This window comes from Aquarana catesbeiana, linkage group LG03, assembly GCF_042186555.1.
Source record: "Aquarana catesbeiana isolate 2022-GZ linkage group LG03, ASM4218655v1, whole genome shotgun sequence".
NCBI lineage: Eukaryota > Metazoa > Chordata > Amphibia > Anura > Ranidae > Aquarana > Aquarana catesbeiana.
In genome coordinates, this window is record NC_133326.1 from 32,300,110 (window position 1) to 32,321,055 (window position 20,946).

At 41.1% G+C, this 20,946-nt stretch overlaps 1 protein-coding gene across 2 annotated transcripts in view; it reads right to left on the minus strand.

Annotated features, from left to right (window-relative positions):
- The window catches only part of ST8SIA2 (ST8 alpha-N-acetyl-neuraminide alpha-2,8-sialyltransferase 2), a 493,387-nt gene that overhangs the window by 321,929 nt on the left and 150,512 nt on the right, over nt 1–20,946 (minus strand). The gene's annotated exons all lie outside the window — the stretch shown is intronic.

Genomic DNA, 20,946 nt, shown 5'->3' on the forward strand with positions numbered 1-20,946 from the left:
CACTGACCTACCTACTTGACATACACTGGCCTACCTAACATACACCGACCTACCTGACATACATACACTGACGGTAGTGACATGCATACACTGACCTACCTGACTAGGAGACAGACTTCATGTGTCCTGCAGCAGCTCAGCTCAGCCATGGTGTGCGGTGCGCCCATCATCATCACAGCAGGCAGCCAGAGGAGAGGAGAGTCACCCGCCTGAGCGCCGAGCGGGGATCTCACGGTGATGTGGCACGGCGGGCGGATTGTAATTCCCACCTTCTGGAGCCTGCAGCGCCTATGATGGACGTCACACATCCCGCGGTCCCGGCATTGGACCAGTGGGATGTCCATCATAGGCGCTGCAGGCTCCAGAAGGCGGGACCTGCTATGTCACTCGGCGGCACTTAGGATCAGATCGGTCTCCACTCTGCGGCAGCGCTCGGGGCTAACAATAGAATGGTGCATGCCTGAGACCCAGGGCTTTTCGGGGACCCATTCGGGGCTCCAGCCCCCCCTCCCAACGCCACTGCCTATAGCATACTCCCAGTATTATTTTCCCCTTAGCTTCATCCCTTTGGAGCTCTACCCATAATGATTCCACCTCCTCCCTAGCTCCCTTATTGATGTCATCTCTCACATTCACCTGTAGATTACTTTTAACCGTTTATGACAGTTGGGAGCTTGAAATCTGCAAACCTTTAGAGATAAATATTGGTGGCTCTTGGTGATGGTGCAAGGCACTGGACAAAACAGTTTCCAATGCTACCTCACCATGTGGGATAAGCAAAAAGTAAGTGGAAGGCTGTAGCTATAAAAGAAAATCAACCACTCTGGTTACTTATTGAAAGATGTCTTCTAAACCATATCATATTTATGGACATGGAGTGCTAGCTACGAACATAGAGAGGGCAAACAAGAAGTAGTTCAAAAATAATATGTGTAGTAGTCATTAAAATATTTTCTAAAATTGTCAGACAGTATAAAATGAAACTTATGAAAATCCTAAGTTTAGTCAAAAAAGGTTTTTAAAAAAATCAGCACAAGGAAGATTACTTACAATCAGTTTGATGTGTCCCTTGTGTTGATGGCTGAAGAATTAGTTGAAATCTTTAGTCCTCTGATCCCCACTCTGAGGGACACGGCATATGCACTCCTCAAGAGTGCCGACTATGCCTGCCCTTTCCGCTCTCCTTTCCCATTCTAGAAGGTGCACTATAGTTTTCATGAATGAAAAACAATCTATGAATGGAGGAGGCGGACCTTTTATTCATCTGCCCGTCCTCCATGCATTTCATTTATTGAAGCTATTGTAGGACTTCTATGAATGGAGAGGGAGGGTGGAAAGGATGGGTAGAGTTGCAACTCTTGATGAATGCATATGACAGGTCCCTCAGCTCTAATAACTCTGGTGGCACTGGAGTGGTGGGGACTGAAAGGGTTAGAGGAGGGAAGATTTCGACTAATTCTGAAGCCATCAGCACAAGGGACACTTTACATTTTACACTGACAAATCAGACATTGGTTGTTTGATGCCTGTGGCACCTGAAATCTACTAAACCTGGACCTAACTGTACCTCAGAAATTCTTTTGTAATTATTTTGTATTATATTAACTGTGTGGGTGATGTTGTATGGTAGCACAAGGGATCAACAACAACTTTTGCCTAATCTATTCTTAGATACCATACAAGCCCTTTGATTACAATTATAAGGTTTTTGGAGACTCAAGCTGACAATTCTTTATGTATTTTGATTTCAGAACACAATTTCCAGAATAAGTCTCTTGGTGTAGTCAGTATCATGTGGGCAGCTAATTCATAGGGAAAGTTACAAAACAAAATCACCAAGCACTGATTTGCAGATTAAAGATACTTTTGAAATAAAAAAAAAAATGTGTCAGAAAGGCTTTTAGTGTGCGAAGGTGAAAATCAAATGCACAGCAAAACAACTTAAAAATGTAACCCATTTTTAGCAAACTGTTGCTTCCTCTAGTCGTACAAATAAACAATAGTTTTAGATGATATTTTCTGATTAAATAGTGGCTTTACTTTCAGTATAGTATCTTTAATGTCCGCCCACAGCCCCCCAAGTGTTACACTTACATGTCCCTTATCCTCCTGAGTCTTTTCCATGTGGCCCACTGGTAGCTATAAAGTCTCTTTACCCAAAGCCTCCAGGCTGGATTCTTCTTCTTCTACACATACGGTATGCAGAAGAATCTTCATTCTTATGGAAAGGCTGTCCACCATGGGGATTCACAATAGATTGCCTGTCTATAGGAATGGAGATTCCTCTATGAATGTGTGTAAGAAGCATATCCTGGCCGCAAGTTGTTGGTGAACAGGCTGTAAGCAGTGGTGGCACCTTTCTTGGGGAGGCAGCCCGCGGCCCCCCAGCCAGCCACCCCCCTAACCAACCAACCACGGCGCTTGCTCGATCGCCCCCCCATCGCTCGATCAGTCGTCCACCACCAGCCCCTGCACTTACCCTATCCAAGTGGCGGCTTTCCACCCCCTGCATCTCCTCCTGAGTTCCGGCAGTTGCTTCTCCTCCCGGTCAATCAGGTGTTAGGACTCGTGAACAATCAGGTCTTAGGACTCCCGGCCAATCGGAACTCAGGACCCGCTTCCTGATTGGCCGGGAGGAGAAACAGAGAGACATTAGTGAATATTAATTTGCTAATGTCACACAACTGGGTGAGCCACCATTACCTATCTCCTCCGGCTCTAATCATGTGCTTCTAAAAAAAAAAAAACAAAAAAAAAAATGTAATCCATGAGTCTAATGTGGCCGGAAGCATGGATTAGGGGGGCGGGGCCCCTGCGCCCCTAATGAACAGGCTGCAATTGGCTGTAAGGCTCCCCTCAAGCCACACAGCAAAGGTCTCGAAGTTCAGACAGAAGTATCCATGACATATAAAAAGCCAGCGGCTGACTCAACCTACATGGTTCCAACTATAACTTAACCAATATGCGTACTGCCCCATGTAGATATATAGCAGCAGGGTGGCCGATCTCTGCGCTGGATTATATACATGTACGTGATCTGAAATTTCTGGGCAGGGGACGCACACGTGTCTGCCGCCCTATCTGTGGTTTGATTTGGTACAACTCAAGTCGGTCAGCAGGTCCCTGGCAATGATTTATGGCTGGGACCTGCTGATCAGCTTAGCGAATCACAGTACAGAGCCCTGTGTTTACTAACAACACAGGGCTCTGTACAGGGAGCAGTGATATGGCTGTTTTTTTTTTCTCCCTGCAACACAGGGAGAAAAATCGACCACATCGATTAGTTAAAGCAGCAAACATTACACATTGTTAGGCACACAGTTAACCCCTTAATTGCCCCTAGATGTTAACCCCTTCCTAGACATTGACGTGTCATTAAAAAAAATTATCCAAATATCATTTAGTACAGTGATAGCGTATAGTATTAGCATTGATCACTGGATTAGTGTCACTGGTTAAAAAAAATATATTCATAAATTCATTACTAACTTGTTTACAATTCATTGCAAAATTAATTAATTAGGTAAGTAAATATTTTATTTTTATTATTTATTTCAGGTACTTATATAGCGCCATCAATTTACGCAGCGCTTTATGCAAATAAATAAAGGTACATTGTATAAGATCCCAATGATAATCCAAATATCAAATAGTACAGTGACAGCATATAGTATTAGCATTGATCACTGGATTAGTGTCACTGGTTATGTCAGTGTCAGTTAGTCAGTTCACATCCAGTGTCAGTTATGCCCCGTACACACAGTTGGATTTTCCGACGGAAAATGTTCGATGGGAGCTTGTTGTCGGAAATTCCGATCGTGTGTAGGCTCCATCGGACATTTTCCATCGGAATTTCCGTCACACAAAATTTGAGATCTGGGTCTCAAATTTTCCGAAAACAAAATCCATTGTCGTAAATTCCGATCGTGTGTACACAATTCTGACGCACAAAGTTCCACGCATGTTCGGAATCAAGCAGAAGAGCCGCACCGGCTATTGAACTTCATTTTTCTCGGCTTGTTGTACGTGTTTATGTCACCGCGTTCTTGACATTCGGAATTTCCGACAAAATATGTGTGACCGTGTGTATGCAAGACAAGTTTGAGCCAACATCCGTCTGAAAAAATCCATGGATTTTGTTGTCGGAATGTCCGATCGTGTGTACAGGGCATTCGTGTCAGATTGCCTACTGCACTATCACATTCCCAAGTCGCTGGTCACCGCCATTACTAGCATAAAAAAAAAAAATGAAAATAAAATGAAATTCCAGTATAAATACTATCATTTGTAGATGCTATAAGTTTCACGCAAACCAATTAATATACACTTATTGGGATTTTTTTTTTTACCAAAGACATGTAACAGAATACATTTTGGGTTAAATAAATTAAGAAATTCAATTTTTTTTATTAGATATGTTTTTTTTTTTGTTTTTTTTAGCAGAAAGTAAAAAAAAAATTTTTTTCAAAACATTTGGTCCTTTTTGGTTTTATAATAAAAATAAGAAAACAGAGGTGACCAAAAGAAAGCTCTATTTGTGTGAAAAAATAAATAAATATTAAAATTTTATTTGGGTACAGTGTTGCATGACCACGCAATTGCGAGGTAAAGTAGCGCAGTGCTAAAAAGCAAAAAATGCCCTGGTCATAAAGGGGGTAAAATATTCCGGAGGTCCGGTGGTGGTAAATCATTTTGGGGGAGGGTGAAACAATCCTTTATTGAAATAGAAAAATGTCCAATTTTGCCATGCCAAGACACCAACTGTCTGCTACCCTACTGCTAACAACTGACAAGTATTATTTTTCTTCCCTTTTCTTTTTTTTTCTCTTTTCAGTATATTGAGAATGGTTATAGTGATAAAAAAAATAGATACATTTTAGTGAAAGGATCAGGAGGCATCATTGATGCAACAGGAATATGGAAAGATGTGTCACCTCAGGAAAACAGCACATGTAAAACCCATCCATAGGGGCTTCTCTTTAATATGTCAAGTGATATTGATTTTGTACAGTACAAAGTGTCTCTTTCTCCTTCAAGCAATATATGTTCATAAAGCGCAGAGGACCAGCAAGAGACATAAGAAGACATTCTATTCTTTTTAACTGTGAAAGGTTCAGATACAGACATTGTTGTGTCAAAACCACGCGGTCAATAACAACTAGCATAAAGAAACAGTTGCATACAAAATATATCACCAAGAGATTTGTCAGATTATAGTCAAATATGAAACCCTACAAATATGAGAAAGAACTGTCGCAGCTTTGAATGTGTAGGCCAGTCTTTCCCAACTTTTTTTACTCCAGAGGAACCCTTGAAATAATATTCAGGTCAAGGGGAAGCCCTGCTAAAAAAAAAATCATTAAGCATTAGTGAGAAAAATGCACCTTACGTTGGTGGTCAATGGGAAGAATGTCTCCTACAGTAGGGAGTAGAATACCACCCTTACAGACAGCTCCAATTATGCGACTGGCTCTTCCAAGTTACATTGGCACCAGAAGTATGCTGGCACCATCAAATGGGAGATTAATCAGCCACAGCTCAAGAAGAAAATCTAAAGAGGACTGGCTCCAGATCTGGGAAACAACAGCCCACTGTACTACTAATATTGCAGCTTTAGAATCTAATTATAAATTACTTATGTATTGGAATATATTTCATAGTTGGTAGGGTTTAATAAAGACAATAGTCCATCCAGTTCAACCTGTGTACTTGGTGTGCGTGTCAATCAAAACACCTCGAACGACTCATTGCATCATTGCTGTCCATGATGAAGTAGCAGACATGGTATCGCACGTGGTCAGAATAGCACCAGTTGCACAGCTCCTGATGTACATAGGACCATGTCTTTTGGCACACTAACTTATGAAGGTCGGTGCACCCTGTGACTGTGCGTGCAGCCTTATGCTGCCATCTGTTGGTGTGTTACAAAACTAGTCTCCAAATTTTTTTAATAACACTTCGTATATACTGTTCCTTATATAAATAATCTCTATTTGGTCATAGTTACAGTTGAACCTTGGTTTACGAGTAATGCAGTTAACAAGCGTTTTGAAAGACAAGCAACTTTTTTTTCAAAAATCCTGACTCGGTTTGCGAGTGTTGTCTCGCAAAACGAGCAGGATTCAAGCAAATGGGGTGTGCAGTACTGCATTTGACGCCCCCCACCTCTGGCCACATACAGTATTGCATGCTTTAGAAGTCAATGTGGAACGCATTATCTTAGTTTCCATTGACTTCTATGGGGAAACTCGCTTTGATATGAGAGTGCTTTGGATTACAAGCATTCTCCTGGAACAGATTATTTTTTTTTATTTATTTATTTCAGGTACTTATATAGCGCCGTCAATTTACACAGCGCTTTACATATACATTGTACATTCACATCAGTCCCTACCCTCAAGGAGCTTACACTCTAAGGTCCCTAACTTACATTCATACATACTAGGGACAATTTAGACAGGATCCAATTAACCTACCAGCATGTCTTTGGAGTGTGGGAGGAAACCGGAGTACCTGGAGGAAACCCACGCAGGCACAGGGAGAACATGCAACCTACAGGCAGGCAGTGTCATGGTTGGGATTCGAACCAGCGACCCTTCTTACTGCTAGGCGAAAGTGCTATCCACTACACCACTGTGCCGATTATGCGCGTAATCCAAGGTTCCACTGTACATATATAGTTACATAGTCAGTAAGGCTGAAAAAAGACAACAGTCCATCCACTTTAACCTGTGGGTGTGCTTGAAAAAAATCTGTATTTGGTCATGTAATCTCTATATATGAATTACTAAGTAATGTAAATCTTTTTTTTTTATCCACATGTCAAGCAATATGTTGTTGTCTATTCTGTATGATTGAAACTCAACAAAAATGATTGAAGTGAAATCCCTAGAAACCTTTGGAGGAACCCTAGTTGAGAATGGCTGGTGTAGGCTGCTATGAAAATGCAGATGGTAGAATGGGTTAAAACTGCAACCCAATATCTGTTTGTAAAAATAGTAGAAGACCACTTAGAGCGAGCAGCCTTTCTCAACCTTTTCACCCTTGGAGAACCTTTAAAAAAAATTTAGGTCTTGGGGAACCCCTAAAAAAGTTTTCTGATCTAAAGCTCATGGTACAGTAAATATCTGAATGACAGAATCACAAAAAACACTGACTTTGCAGAATTTCACATTCGCTCTTTGCTCTAACTTGCAGTCCATGATGAAATAGCAGACGTGGTACGCACATGGTCAGAATAGCACCAGTTGCACAGCTCCCGAAGTACATAGGACAATGTCTTTTGGCCAACTGACTTATGAAGGTTGGTGCACCCAGTGACTGTGCGTGCAGACTTGTGCTGCCATCTGTTGGCGTATTACAAAACTAGTCTCAAAACGTTTTGATACCACTTCGTATATATATAACACTCTACAATTCCAATATAGATAATCTATATTTGTTCATGTAATCTCTACTATACTTTACTGTATATATGAATTACTAAGTAATGTAAATCATTTTTTTATCCACATGTCAAGCATTATGTTGTTGTCTTTTCTGTATTTTTGTAACTCAATAAAAATTATTGAAGTGAAACCCCTAGCAACCTTTGCATACTTCCCAGCTTTTTGAGGTGGGAATGAGGGACACCTACTAACAAAACTATGTAGGCATAGGACATGACCTCTTAAAGGAGAATTAACCCCCAAAAAAGATTAGTTAAACCCACAAGTGCTTTTTTTACCACTACTAATCCTTTATATTGGCTTTTAAAATGTACAAATGCAGCAATTTAGACATTGGATGAAAGGTTTAGCACTGGGAAATACTTTTTGAAAGCTAAAAAGTGCATTTTATATACAACTATATAGATCAGATCATAATGAGGGACAAATGAGGAGGAAAGAGGTACAGAGGCACTTTATTCCAAATCAGGGACAGTCCCTCGAAATCAGGGACAGTTGGGAGCTATGAACTTTGGAGGAACCCTAGTTGAGAATGGCTGGTGTAGTCTGATATAAAAATCCAGATGGTACAATGGGTTAAAACAGCAACCCAATATCTGATTGCAAAAATAGTAGGAAACCACTTAGAGCAGCCTTTCTCAACCTTTGGAGAACCTTTGAAAAAAAAAGTAGATCTTGGAGAACCCCTGAAAGAGTTTTCTGATCTAAAGCTCATGGTACCGTACAGATCTGAATGACAGAATCACAAAAAAACACTGACTTTGCGTTGGTGTTCAGTTGCAAAATTCACTTTGTATTGGTGTTCTGGGAAAAAAACTGCTTAAAAATAGCAGTTCTACATCTGCAAAGTTTTCAGCAGAATAGCCTGAACTGTTGTTTCCTTACAAAGTTGGCAACACACATTTAGCATGTGTCCAAGTATGCATCATTGTTGTCTGTAACTAGCTCACTGACCTCATTACATTTGAGATGAAAAAAGTTCTATTTACTCACTTTGCTTCATATGATAATTCTGCAGGATCCTCTGCAGCCTGAAAGCTCTGAAAGTGGAGCAGTGTAGCCTTGGCTCTAAAGATCCTTGAACAAACAAGCCGCTCAGCTCATCCTGTGCTGCTGGCTCAGTGTGCTGATGTCAGTCCCCGTAACTTTAAACATACTGTTGGTTCGATATCAATCTTCCTTCCGGTACTCAATCGATCAGTGGTAGCTGCTGGGGGAACAATGAAGCTACCGTTGAATGGATATAAATCTGCTGCAACAGTAGCCTTGTGATGGAACCCCTGAGGACCTCTCGTGACCAAGAGTCATATGGTATTGGTACTTTATTACCAATTCAGCCTCATATCCTGAGCAGGGGGATGTCACTAAATTGACAAGTTACTGAAATGTTTGCCTGTTGTTCACCTGTACAAATTTAAGGTGCATTTCTTACTGAAAATAATTACTTTTTGAATAATCCCCTTTTCCAGCCTAGGATGGATGACCCAAGGTATTTGTCTTGGTGGACTGCCATTATTTTTTCCATGTCCATCATTTCCTTACCTCCTGACTCTTTCCATTGTGTTCGATCTTGCAGGAGCGCCATGAAGCTCCCCAGACAGTGCTATATATACCTAAAGATTAGGAAACCCCAACTTCCCATAGTGATACTCAGCCCCAATCTAGAGCCTTCCAGCCCCCAGCCCCATTCAGAAACCTAAGGCACTTCAAAGCCCCTCTATATTTCACCTTCTACTGAAACCAATGTCAGAAAATCCTGTTCTCCTAGTGACCACTTATGTCAGAGCGTTCTTCCTCCAACTGAACACCAAACACTATTGTTGCATTTTCATACTTTTATTGCCCGAACCCCTGTATTTTTTTTTTTGTGCAGATTGGCCTATGCATAAAAGTGGAAAAAATATAAATAAAGACCTGTAAAATAAAAGCAAAAATAATTTATACACAAACAATGAACAATACACTTAAAGTGTTTGTTAACCCAAAATAAAAATAGATATCCTGGTCCCTTAAAGCAGATTGACCACTTGCTGACCGCTGCACGCCGATATATACGTCGGCACAATGGCAGCGGTGGGCAAATGGGCGTACCTGTACATCCCCTTTAATTGGCGGGTTTAGTTGGCGGGGCTAGCGGGCGCGATTGTGTCCCGGTGATCGTGTCACGGAGCCGCAGAACGGGGAGATGTAAACAAGGCATTTCCCTGTTCTGCCTAGTGACATGACATAGATCACTGCTCCCTGTCATCGGGAGTAGTGATCGCTGTCATGTGAGTGGTAGCCCATCCCCCCACAGTTAGAATCACTCCCTACGACACACTTAACCCCTTGATCGCCCCCTAGTGTTTAACCCCTTCCCTACCAGTGTCAGTTACACAGTAATCAGTGCATTTTTATAGCACTGATCGCTGTATAAATGACAGTGGTCCCAAAAAAGTGTCAAAAGTGTCCAATGTGTCCGCCATAATGTCACAGTTACGATAAAAATCGCAGATCGCCGCCATTACTAATAGAAAAAAAATAATAATAAAAATGCCATAAAACTATCCCCTATTTTGTAGACACTATAACTTTTGTGCAAACCAATCAATATGCGCTTATTGAGATTTTTTTTTTACGAAAAATATGTAGAAGAATACATATCGGCCTAAATTGAGGAAAAAATTTGTTTTTTTAAATATTTTTGGGGGATATTTATTATAGCAAAAAGTAAAAAATATTGTTTCTTTTTTTCAAAATGTCGGTCTTTTTTTGTTTATAGCGCAAAAAATAAAAACCGCAGAGGTGATCAAATACCACCAAAAAAAAGCTCTATTTGTGGGAAAAAAGGACGTCAATTTTGTTTGGGTGCAATGTCGCACGACAGGGCAATTGTCAGTTAAAGCGACGCAGTGCCGAATCGCAAAAAGTGCTCTGGTCAGGAAGGGGGTAAAATCTTCCGGGGCTGAAGCGGTTAAACAGCACAGTGCTTGTGTTATGTAATCTGCCCCCCCCCCACTAAACTGTAAAAAAACTGCGGAGCCCTGACCACCGTGGTCAGTTGGCTCCCCTCCGTCATCCGCAGCCCTGCTCTCAGCACTCCTCTCTCCCCCTCCTCTCTGCCTGTCAGCTCCTTGTTGTGTGTCTTCGTCTCCGTGTTCCTGCAGAAGCCATGTATCAGAGCTGAAAAGCGGCCGCGAGTCACGTGACCGGCCTGAAGATAGCTCTAAATAGGTGTTTTTAAGCCTCATTTTTAGAAAACAAATATACAGTGTGCTATGCCTGAGTATCATAGAGGGGCTGGCATAGACTTATACTTGCGCCTTAACAAACACTTTAACCGCATACAGTTTTTAATATACAGTACGTTTTGTGATAGTGGTCCTTATAAAGCTCACACTCATTTTTCTTTTCTTTTTTTACCTTTGTTTATAATCAGGTTGTATATAATGTTGTATATAATTCACTGTTAACTGTGACTGTTCTCCCCTTTCCTATTTCATATTCAAAAAACTGCCCTCCTGAACCTTAATCACCCCTTGATGTATTTAAAGGCTTCAATCATGTCTCCCCTTTCCCTTCTTTCCTCCAGACTGTACATATTAAGTTCCTGAAGTCTTTCTTGATGTGTTTTATCCCCCAGATCTTTCACCATGTTTGTTACCCATCTGTGGACTCGTTCTATCAATATCTTTTTGTAAGTGAGGTCTCCAGAACTGCACACAGTATTCTAAATGAGGTCTCACTAAAGATCTATATAGGGGAATCAGGACCTTCTTCTTCCTGCTGGTGATTCCTCTAGTGATGCATCCTAGAATTCTAATCGCTTTTCCCACCGCCTGGTCACACTGTTTGCTCATTTTGCAATTATCTGAAATAAGTACCCCCAAATCTTTTTCCTCTGTAGTTCTGGCCAACAGTGTACCCCCAATGTTGTACTCTCTTAAAGCGGTTGTATACCTGCACATCTAAAAAAAAAAAACCCTGCAAGGGAAAGGCATAATGAGCTAGTATGCACTGCATACTAGCTCATTATGAAATACTTACCTTAGATCAAAGCCCCCCGTATTGCAGCCCGGTCCACGCCGAGGGAGCTGACATCTTGCCCTTGGCGCTTCTTCCGGGTTCGCGGCTCCTGCGCTGTGAGTAGCTGGAACCGTGATGATGCGCGTGGGAGTCTTCTTCCCGGCAAGGTCCGGCAGCATCTGCCAGACCTTCAGCTGGGCATTCAGAGTGCATGCGCCGCTGACGTCAGCGGCTGCATGCAAAGGGAATATCTCCTAAACCGTACAGGTTTAGGAGATATTAATTTTACCTACAGGTAAGCCTCATTATAGGCTTACCTGTAGGTAAAAATCACAAATTAGGGTATACAACCACTTTAAGGGATTATTTTTCCCTATGTGCATCATTTTACATTTAGAAACATTGAACTGCAGTCTCCACTGCTTTGACCAATCTTCCAGCAATCCAAAATCATGTTCCACGTTACAGACACCTCCAGGGATATAAACCCTATTACATACCTTTGTGCAATCAACAAAAAGACATACCTTACCCAACCAACCTTTAGTTATATCACTTACATATAGATTAAATAGAACAGGACCCAGTACAGAGCCTTGTGGTACACCACTAGTGACTGGTCTCTGTTCCGAGTGAACCCCATTTACAACCATGCTCTATCCATCTATACCATCTATCCTTTAGCCAAATGCATATCCACTGAAACAGCCAAGGGTTAAGTCCTAGTTTGTGCAACTTTTGTATTAGATCATTATGTGGAACTGTATCAAATGCCTTGTTGAAATCAAGATATGCTATGTCCACAGCACCACCCTGGTCCAAAACATTAGTAATATAGTCACATAGCTCCCAACTGTCTCTGATTTGGAGGGACTGTCCCTGATTTGGATTATATAGTTGTATATAAAATGCACTTTTTATCTTTCAAAAAGTATTTCCCAGTGCTAAACCTTTCATCCAATGTCTAATTTGCTGCATTTGTACATTTTAAGAGCCAATATAAAGTAATAGTAGTGGTAAAAAAAAGCCCTTGTGGATTTAATTAACCTTCTTTTTGGTTAATTCTCCTTTAAGGGGGTGTGACAGGGGGCATGTCCTATGCCTACATACGTTTGTTAGTAGGTGTCCCTCATTCCCATCTCAAAATGTTGGGAGGTATGTAGTCAAAGCATTCAATCAGATTAGTCTGACATGATCTGTCCTCAGTAATGAAATGCTGCTTTGGGTCCAGCAAGTTGTGTATTTTTAAGTAATCAACTATCCTTCTTTTCAGGAGTGATTCCATTATTGTAACTAAAACCGATGTTAAACTCACTGGCCTGTAATTGCCAGCTTCTACCTTGCTGCCCTTCTTGTGGATAGGTAAAATATTAGCCAGTCATGGGAAACTTCTCCTGTTATGCAGCGTACACACGGTCGGACTTTTCGACCGGACTGGTCCGACGGATCGGAAGTCCATCAAAAGTCCGTTGAAAGTCCAAGTCAGTGAAAAGTCAGTCGGACCAGTCCGGTCGAAAAGTCCGCCCGTGTGTACGCGGCTTTAGAAGAGATTGATTAAAAAGATCCGTTAATGGTCCAACAACTATACCTCGAAGTTCTCTGTACCCCATACAAGCATATGGGGTAAAGTTATACTAATAAAAAAGGAGAAAGCTTGTTGATAGGCGCAAGAGGCATTGCTGATGTATCAGGAATCTGGAAGTGTCACTTCAACAATACATGTAAAACCTTCCCAAAGGGACTTCTCTTTAATATGTCAAACAATATTGATTTTGTGAAGTACAAAGTATCTTTTCCCCCTTCAAGCAATGTGTTTTCATAAAGCGCAGAGACACAGCGCAAGGCGTGAGAAAATATTTCACACATGGTAAAATATGTAATCTTAAAACCTATCAAATTTTCAAATACAGACAAGTTAAATAAATGCTCTTGGCCATAATAGAGTATACACAGTCATCTACAATTTGTTATTGAAAGTCACTGTCAAAAGCATTGTCACAGTCAACCCTATTGAGGCTGGGGCTTGGTAAATCCTCCCAAACCCTCTCAATGCCCCAACAGTAAAAATAAAAATATGCTCACCCAATAAACACCGTACACACGGTCGGACATTGATCGGACATTCCGACAACAAAATCCTAGGATTTTTTCCGACGGATTTTGGCTCAAACTTGTCTTGCATACACACGGTCACACAAAGTTGTCGGAAAATCCGATCATTCTGAACGTGGTGACGTAAAACACGTACGTCAGGACTATAAACGGGGCAGTGGCCAATAGCTTTCATCTCTTTATTTATTTTGAGCATGCGTGGCACTTTGTCCGTCGGATTTGTGTACACACGATCAGAAATTCCGACAACGGATTTTGTTGTCGGAAAATTTTATAGCCTGCTCTCAAACTTTGTGTGTCAGAAAATCCGATGGAAAATGTGTGATGGAGCCTACACACGGTCGGAATTTCCGACAACAAGGTCTTATCACACATTTTCCATCGGAAAATCCGACCGTGTGTACAGGGCATAAGGAGGACTGTATTATAACAAGGAGAGAAATGGCAAACACAATGCAGGAAAAATATTGGGACTATTTTTGGAAATCATTTTTAAAAGGTTTAGGTATAGAAATCCAGCTCCACTAAGGAGCATGGCACAGTCCGAGGAAGAGCAAAGCAGCTTCAGTCACCATCTGAGGTCTGTGTGTTGGGGTCAAGGGAAAGCTACGACACATTTAATGTCCCAGTGACCAATGTTTACTTCCGGCTTTGGAAACAAGAGACCTACCACAGTATCAAAGGTTGGCACCACACCTAAAAACTATGCATAAAGAGAAAAAAAACTTAAAGATAAAGTTAAGGTATGGCCATTTTTACATAGTTACATTGGTCTAACATTGACCAATCTAAGTATGTATGTGCCATACCTGTTGGATCCCTGTGTAAGCTGGAAATCACTCTAGTAGGCACCATTATTCCAGTGATCTCCACAAGCTTCAAGGTCCCATGCCAAATGGCTGTCCTGCTGCTTACTGAACAAAGGACATTGCTCGCTTGGCACGGTAGCCATTCTGAAAACACTTTGCATTATCTCAATATATGCAAAGTATTCTCTAATTGGACAAAGAGGGGATGGTGACATGACCACCCCCTGCCTCTCCACCAGGGCACAAAAGCTTGTGGTGATCACTGTAGTAGTGGTGCCTGTGTTTTTCAACTTACATAAGGATCCAACAAGTATGGCACATACATACCTACTTTGGTCAAAATTGGACCAATGAAACTATGTAAAAATTGCCTATACGTCAATTTTAAGTGCCTCTCAAACAATTGTACTACTGTGGGGACCCTTCATTGGGCAAAGTGTCATGACATACTGAATTAAAATTTGTCAATAAAATAATTTTTACTGCAGGAATATTGAGGTGTTCTGGAAACATATTTTCTTCTGCACTTTATACCTGCCACAGTCTTTTTAAGAAATGTGCATTGTTGTATGTTATCAGTAGCCATCTCCACAGACTGACATATAACAGGCTGTGTCAATGGGCTTGTTTCAATGGCATCAGTCTAAGATGTGCTTGTGGGGTGGTGGCTCAAAGGTGTACAATGAAAGGAGGAAGCCAAGCTCCAAAGGGTCCACCAGAAAAATTAGAGGAGTGGCAGGAGAACCCTTGTAGTGTTGCATGTGGATAGTATTAGTAGAAAAATATATAAGGTGAGAGTAGGCAAAAAAGAAACAACTTACATTTGGCAAGATTGTGAATGGCCATGTAGTATGGTAAATGCAACCTTTCGAGTAAATGTGTGGTGTATATATCTGTCTCCATACAAGACAAAGGGTAGCTTGCTCTCTATGCCTTGGGGAACCCAGTACTAGGTGCTTATAGGAAACATCAGGAACATCGATTTGTAAAAGGGGGAAAAGTCCCATTGACTGTTTGAAAGGCAGAGGTGCTTATGGTAGTGTATATTGTTGTTTAGAAATGAGTCAAAGTCAAGATTTTCAATTCAGACATGAAATGTATTGATTACATAACACCATAGATGTGCTGCATTGCTAATACATGCCACTTCCTCAGTTCAGCTGTGTTCAAAGAGTCTGAAAATTAAATTATTTTACAATACATTAAATACAACTGGATTAAAACATATACAATAAGGTGAACAGATAAAATATGAGTAAAAGTATAAATAAAATATGAAGGTCTATCAATAAGAACTTCTCAGGGTATATATAAATTCATACAAAACAGATGTTTATTGTTTTATTAAAAGGGTATACAGTATATATACTTAAAGATTGTTTCATTTTCTTTCACTGAAAATGTAAGTGTTAAGTGAAATTGTTTTGGGTACATTTTATAAACTAAGAGAAAGAAAAAGGAAAAAAGTTTAAGCGCGTATAAACCCTTTTACATAACAAGCAATTTTTTTTTTGGATGAATATACTGTATGTCAGTCCTGAGAAGTTTATATTGAAGGCCCTTCATATTTTATTTATACATTTACTCGTATTTTATCTGTGTATCTTAGTGTATTTGTTATTATCCAGTTGTATTTAATGTATTGTAATATACACTAAATTTTCAAAGGTATTGGGACACCTGCCTTTACATGCACATGAACTTTAATGGCATCCCAGTCTGAGGCCTGATTCACACCTATGCATTTTTAGTGCTTTTTGCAGATTTGCACTATAGTCCATTTAACAAGGGTTTCCTATGGAACACGATCTGTAGTGCAAATCTGCAAAATGCAAAAAGCACTAAAAATGCATAGGTGTGAATCAGGCCTTAGTCTGTAGGGTTCAATATTGAGTTGGCCCACCCTTTGCAGCTATAACAGCTTCAACTCTTCTGGGAAGGCTGTCCACAAGGTTTAGGAGTGTGTCTATTGGAATGTTTTGACATTCTTCCAGAAGTGCATTTGTGAGGTCAGGCACTGATATTGGACAAGAAGGTCTAGCTTGCAGTCTTCACTATAATTCATCCCATATCCCATAGGTGTTTTATCGAGTTGAGGTCAGGACTTATGGACCTTCGCTTTGTGCACTGGTCCAAATCATTTGGTGGAGGGGACATTAAGGTGGGGGGTTGTTTTTCAGGGGTTGGACTTGGCCTCTTAGTTCCAGTGAAGGGAACGTCTAAGGCGTCAGCTTACCAAGACATTTTGGCCAATTCCATGCTCCCAATTTTGTGGGAACAGTTTGGGGATAGCCCCTTCCTGTTCCAACATGACTGCGCACCAGTGCACAAAGAAAGGTCCATAAAGACATGGATGAGCGAGTTTGGGGTGGAGGTACTTGTCTGGCCAGCACAGAGTCCTGACCTCAACCCGATAGAACACTTTTTGCCTCTACCATTCGAACAGTCAACAGTAATTTTCCTCCTTTACAAATCAGTTTTAAATACTTTCGAGATCATTCCCAATTCATTGACAGGTGCATATGATTTGCAGATGACCCCTTCCTGGCCTGCATTTGACCTGCTTCAATTCCATAGATTTTAATGGGAACTCAAAACTCCTTTGAAGCAAACAGAAGCTTGTGGAACATACCCTAACAAGAAATTTTCCTTAGTCTGGTAAACTGTTTGTTCAATCCTCATGATTGGATCTATGCCCAAATATATGCAGAGTTACCCAAAATATCTGGAATGGATCAAATCATGCTGATATGCTGATATACTGATAACTGAATATGTGTCTATGGCCAAAACTTTTTTCTGTTTTGGACAAAGCGAGGAAGGATTAGAAATTCTGTCAGGTTTTACTGTTGTCAGAAGCTAATTGGAGAGATTCCTTTCCTTCCTTTCTGGTAAAGAAGGCAAGGTTAACATCTTTCTTATAGACTAGAGATGAGCTGAACATGCTTGGGTTTGGTTTGATGCGGCTTCGACAAACATCAGTAAAGTTTGGGCGCCAAATCCGAACCTTATTAAAGTCAATGGGAGCCAAAACTGTCATGGCCATTTTTTGATAAAGGAGGAACCCCATGCAAAGATGGCCTTTTGGCCTTAGCAAAAAAAAAAAAAATGGCCTCAGTTTAAACATGCACCAGACAGCATCTGGTATACAAGTGCCCTAAAGGTACCCGTGCAGAAGCAGAGTGGAGAATGACAATATACTCTGGGTGATGTTCCTCTTTAAGGCTCAGTTCATATACAGTATGTGTGTGTTAGTTTGCACACGCATTTTGAAAGTAGAGCAGTCTATCTATTTTAATGGGCTACAAAATATTGGGGGATACTACGAGCTAAAATAAGCAATACTTTTTTTCACCTCTTGAAGCTGCAGGCACTAGTCATCATCTCATAACAGTGTACTTGTGCTTATATCAATATTACTATCGTGCTGTGTTCCAATAATATAGTGTAAACATATAAATAGTGAACAACAAAAAAATATAAAGAATATAAAACATCAATTGAAAAACACTGTCCCAAAAAATTGGGATAAAAAATAAATAAAGTTTGTGTCAATCCAGTGCAGCATCAAACGTGCAGAGATCAATAGTGTTTAGTCCATTTATATACTTAATACAGATCCCATCTGCTAATCCAATCGTTATGAAGTGCTTCTCCCTTCACACCCCTTATGGTACTCGGCTATATTATCAGTGTATCATCACCAGGTGCTCCCCCTTGTGAGTGGACTCTCACCTTAAATGATATGACTTCGCAATTAAGCTTGGTCAAAATTAGCCTGTTTGCCTCTCCTGGGCTAGGGCCAAGTTTTCCTGTGCTTCCCTGATATGGACCCCGATATGGGTATGAACTCCTAACCCCACCGTCACAGATCAGTTGGAAATTCAGGCATTATATATGCAAAAAAAAATCTCAATAGTGCTTATATCCTTTTTAAAAAAACAACCACTTTATTAAAATATATTGAGGTACTCACACTTTCATGATGCTACCAATGCACCAGGCTATACAAGCAATTGACTCCTATATGATCGTTCAGTCTGTTTATGCAAGCCGCCAGCACACCCCGCTCCTCAAGCTGCTCAGAACACACAGAATCTGGGTGGTGTCACTGTCTATGCCCCTCCCAACGCGTGTCGGCACAGGGTCACATGTCTTCCTCAGGGGAATATCACCTCATTTTAATTTGCTGCCCTACTCGCGAGAAAAGAGGGAAAAAAAGAAGTTCCTGACATGTGTTTAAAATTACGCCTCACCAAACCGCATGGTGCTGTTTGGCAAGTGCGAAAACACACATTGGTGCGTAGAATTAATGACATCCCCAGATGTCTGCTAAAGTGCATACATAGAGATGTGATGCTAAGGTAAGTAGGGGAATGCCAGATACCCTGTCAGCTATTCACTGTTTGTTTTTTTGTTGGAGTACTGGAGCACTTGGAATCTGGTTCAGCTGTGCATGGCAATTGCCTCTGAAGCAGCCAGCATGACCAGGGAAACCGGTCAGGCTTCTAGCCTTGCTCCCATGTTGCCAGCTTCTGGGATACCTCCTCCCCTACCTCCTCCATTTACCTGAGGGACTTTGACCTCTTTGGATAAGGACTCATAAACCTCCACCTGTTACAAGTACAACTTGGACTTCTCAAAAACCATTTTGCACTCTCCAGTTTTAGCAAATCTCCCTCATTGTCCCCAGAACATAAATGAGGGGAAACTTCTCTAATGGAACCCTGAATAGTAGTAAAATGAAACAAAGGTTCTAAACATTCCTTATTCTATCCAAAACTAGGGAAAAAAGTTTTGGGCATAGATACGCTATAAATCAGTCCAGAATGTGTTAGTAAAATGAGTGAAGTATTCGGTGGGACAGGACTAACTGCAACCCCCCCCCCCGCTAAGTTCAGAATGTAGCAGTGATGAAGTATTAGGGAGGGCTTTGCAGTATTTACACCCAAAGTCCTGGATATAAATTGTGAGAACCATTTATACTGAACTAGGAGTGTAGCATGGACTCCTAGTTCACGACAATAGACCTGAAATTAGGGATCTGACGGGTCCTTAGGAATTGGAATTTTCCAGACGTTTCACAGACGTATAACCTCAACAATGTTACCAGCTGACACAATTCATTGTAAGGCGCCATCATAATAGAAAAGGCCGCAGGAACTTAAGATTCAAACCGAGCATTTCACCACCGCAGATCAATTTATATTTGATGTTTAATGGGTTACGCTACAAGAGACGGCAGGTACAGTTTATAATAGACATTTACTGTGGTTACTATAAACTACCTACTGTTACCATTTATTAAAATAGTATCAATTTAGTATAGCAATCAATGAGTCATGTCATTGTATATATGATCAGTCCTATTAGCATAATCACAGTGTATATATGATCTCAGTGCTATCAGTGTATGTACAGTGTATATATGATCTGTCCTATCAGTGCATGTACAGTGTATATATGATCTGTCCTATCAGTGTATGTACAGTGTATATATGATCTGTCCTATCAGTGTATATATGATCTCAGTGCTATCAGTGTATATATAATATGAGGATTTGTGCTAGAATGGTGAATGTGTGTGTGTGTGTGTGGGGGGGGGGGTTGTGCTGGGAGGGGGGATTTGTGGGCTGGAGTTTTGTGGGGAGAGGGGGGGGGGGGTGATTTGTGCTGGGAAGGGGAATTTGTGAGGATGGGAGATAATTTGTGTTAGGAAGGGGAATTTGTGGGGGGAGATGATTTGTATTAGGAAGGGGAATTTGTGGGGGGAGATGATTTGTATTAGGAAGGGGAATTTGTGAGGGGGGTATATGAATTGCACTGCAAGGGGGGATTTGTGGGGGTAGATGATTTATGTTAGGAAGGGGAATTCGTGACAGGGAGATGATTTGCTCTGGGAAGGGTAATTTGTGTGTGTGTGTATGTGGGGGGGGGTGATTTGTGCTGGGAGGGGGAATTTGTGGGGGTAAAGGATTTGACTGGAAAGGGGAATTTGTGGAGGGGGGATGAGTTGTGCTGGGAGGGTGGATTTCTGGTGGTAGATGATTTGCACTGAGAAGGAGAATCTGTGGGGAGGAGATGATTTGCACTGGCAAGGGTAATTTATGTGTGTATGTGTGTGGGGGGGGGGGGGGGGTGATTTGTGCAGGGAGGAGGGATTTTTGACGGGGGGATGATTCATGCTGAGAGAGAAGAATTTGTGGGGGTAGATGATTTGCAATGTGAAGGAGAATTTGTGGGGGTAGATGATTTGCAATGTGAAGGAGAATTTGTGGGGGTAGATGATTTGCAATGTGAAGGAGAATTTGTGGGGGGAGATGATTTGTGCTGAGAGGAGTGATTTATCTAACAGTATCCCCCTACTACGGTATATACAGTATATATATATATATATATATATATATATACTTGCTCTCCCCCTCCCCCTCCCTCTCCCCCTCTGTACCTTATCCATTTCCATGCATACTGTATATTTAAGCTGGTTAGAATAATCCTCTTTAGCTATTTGCCTGTATGTCAGTTATATAGAATTCCCAAGCTGAGGACACCCGACAGAATCATTGGACCGT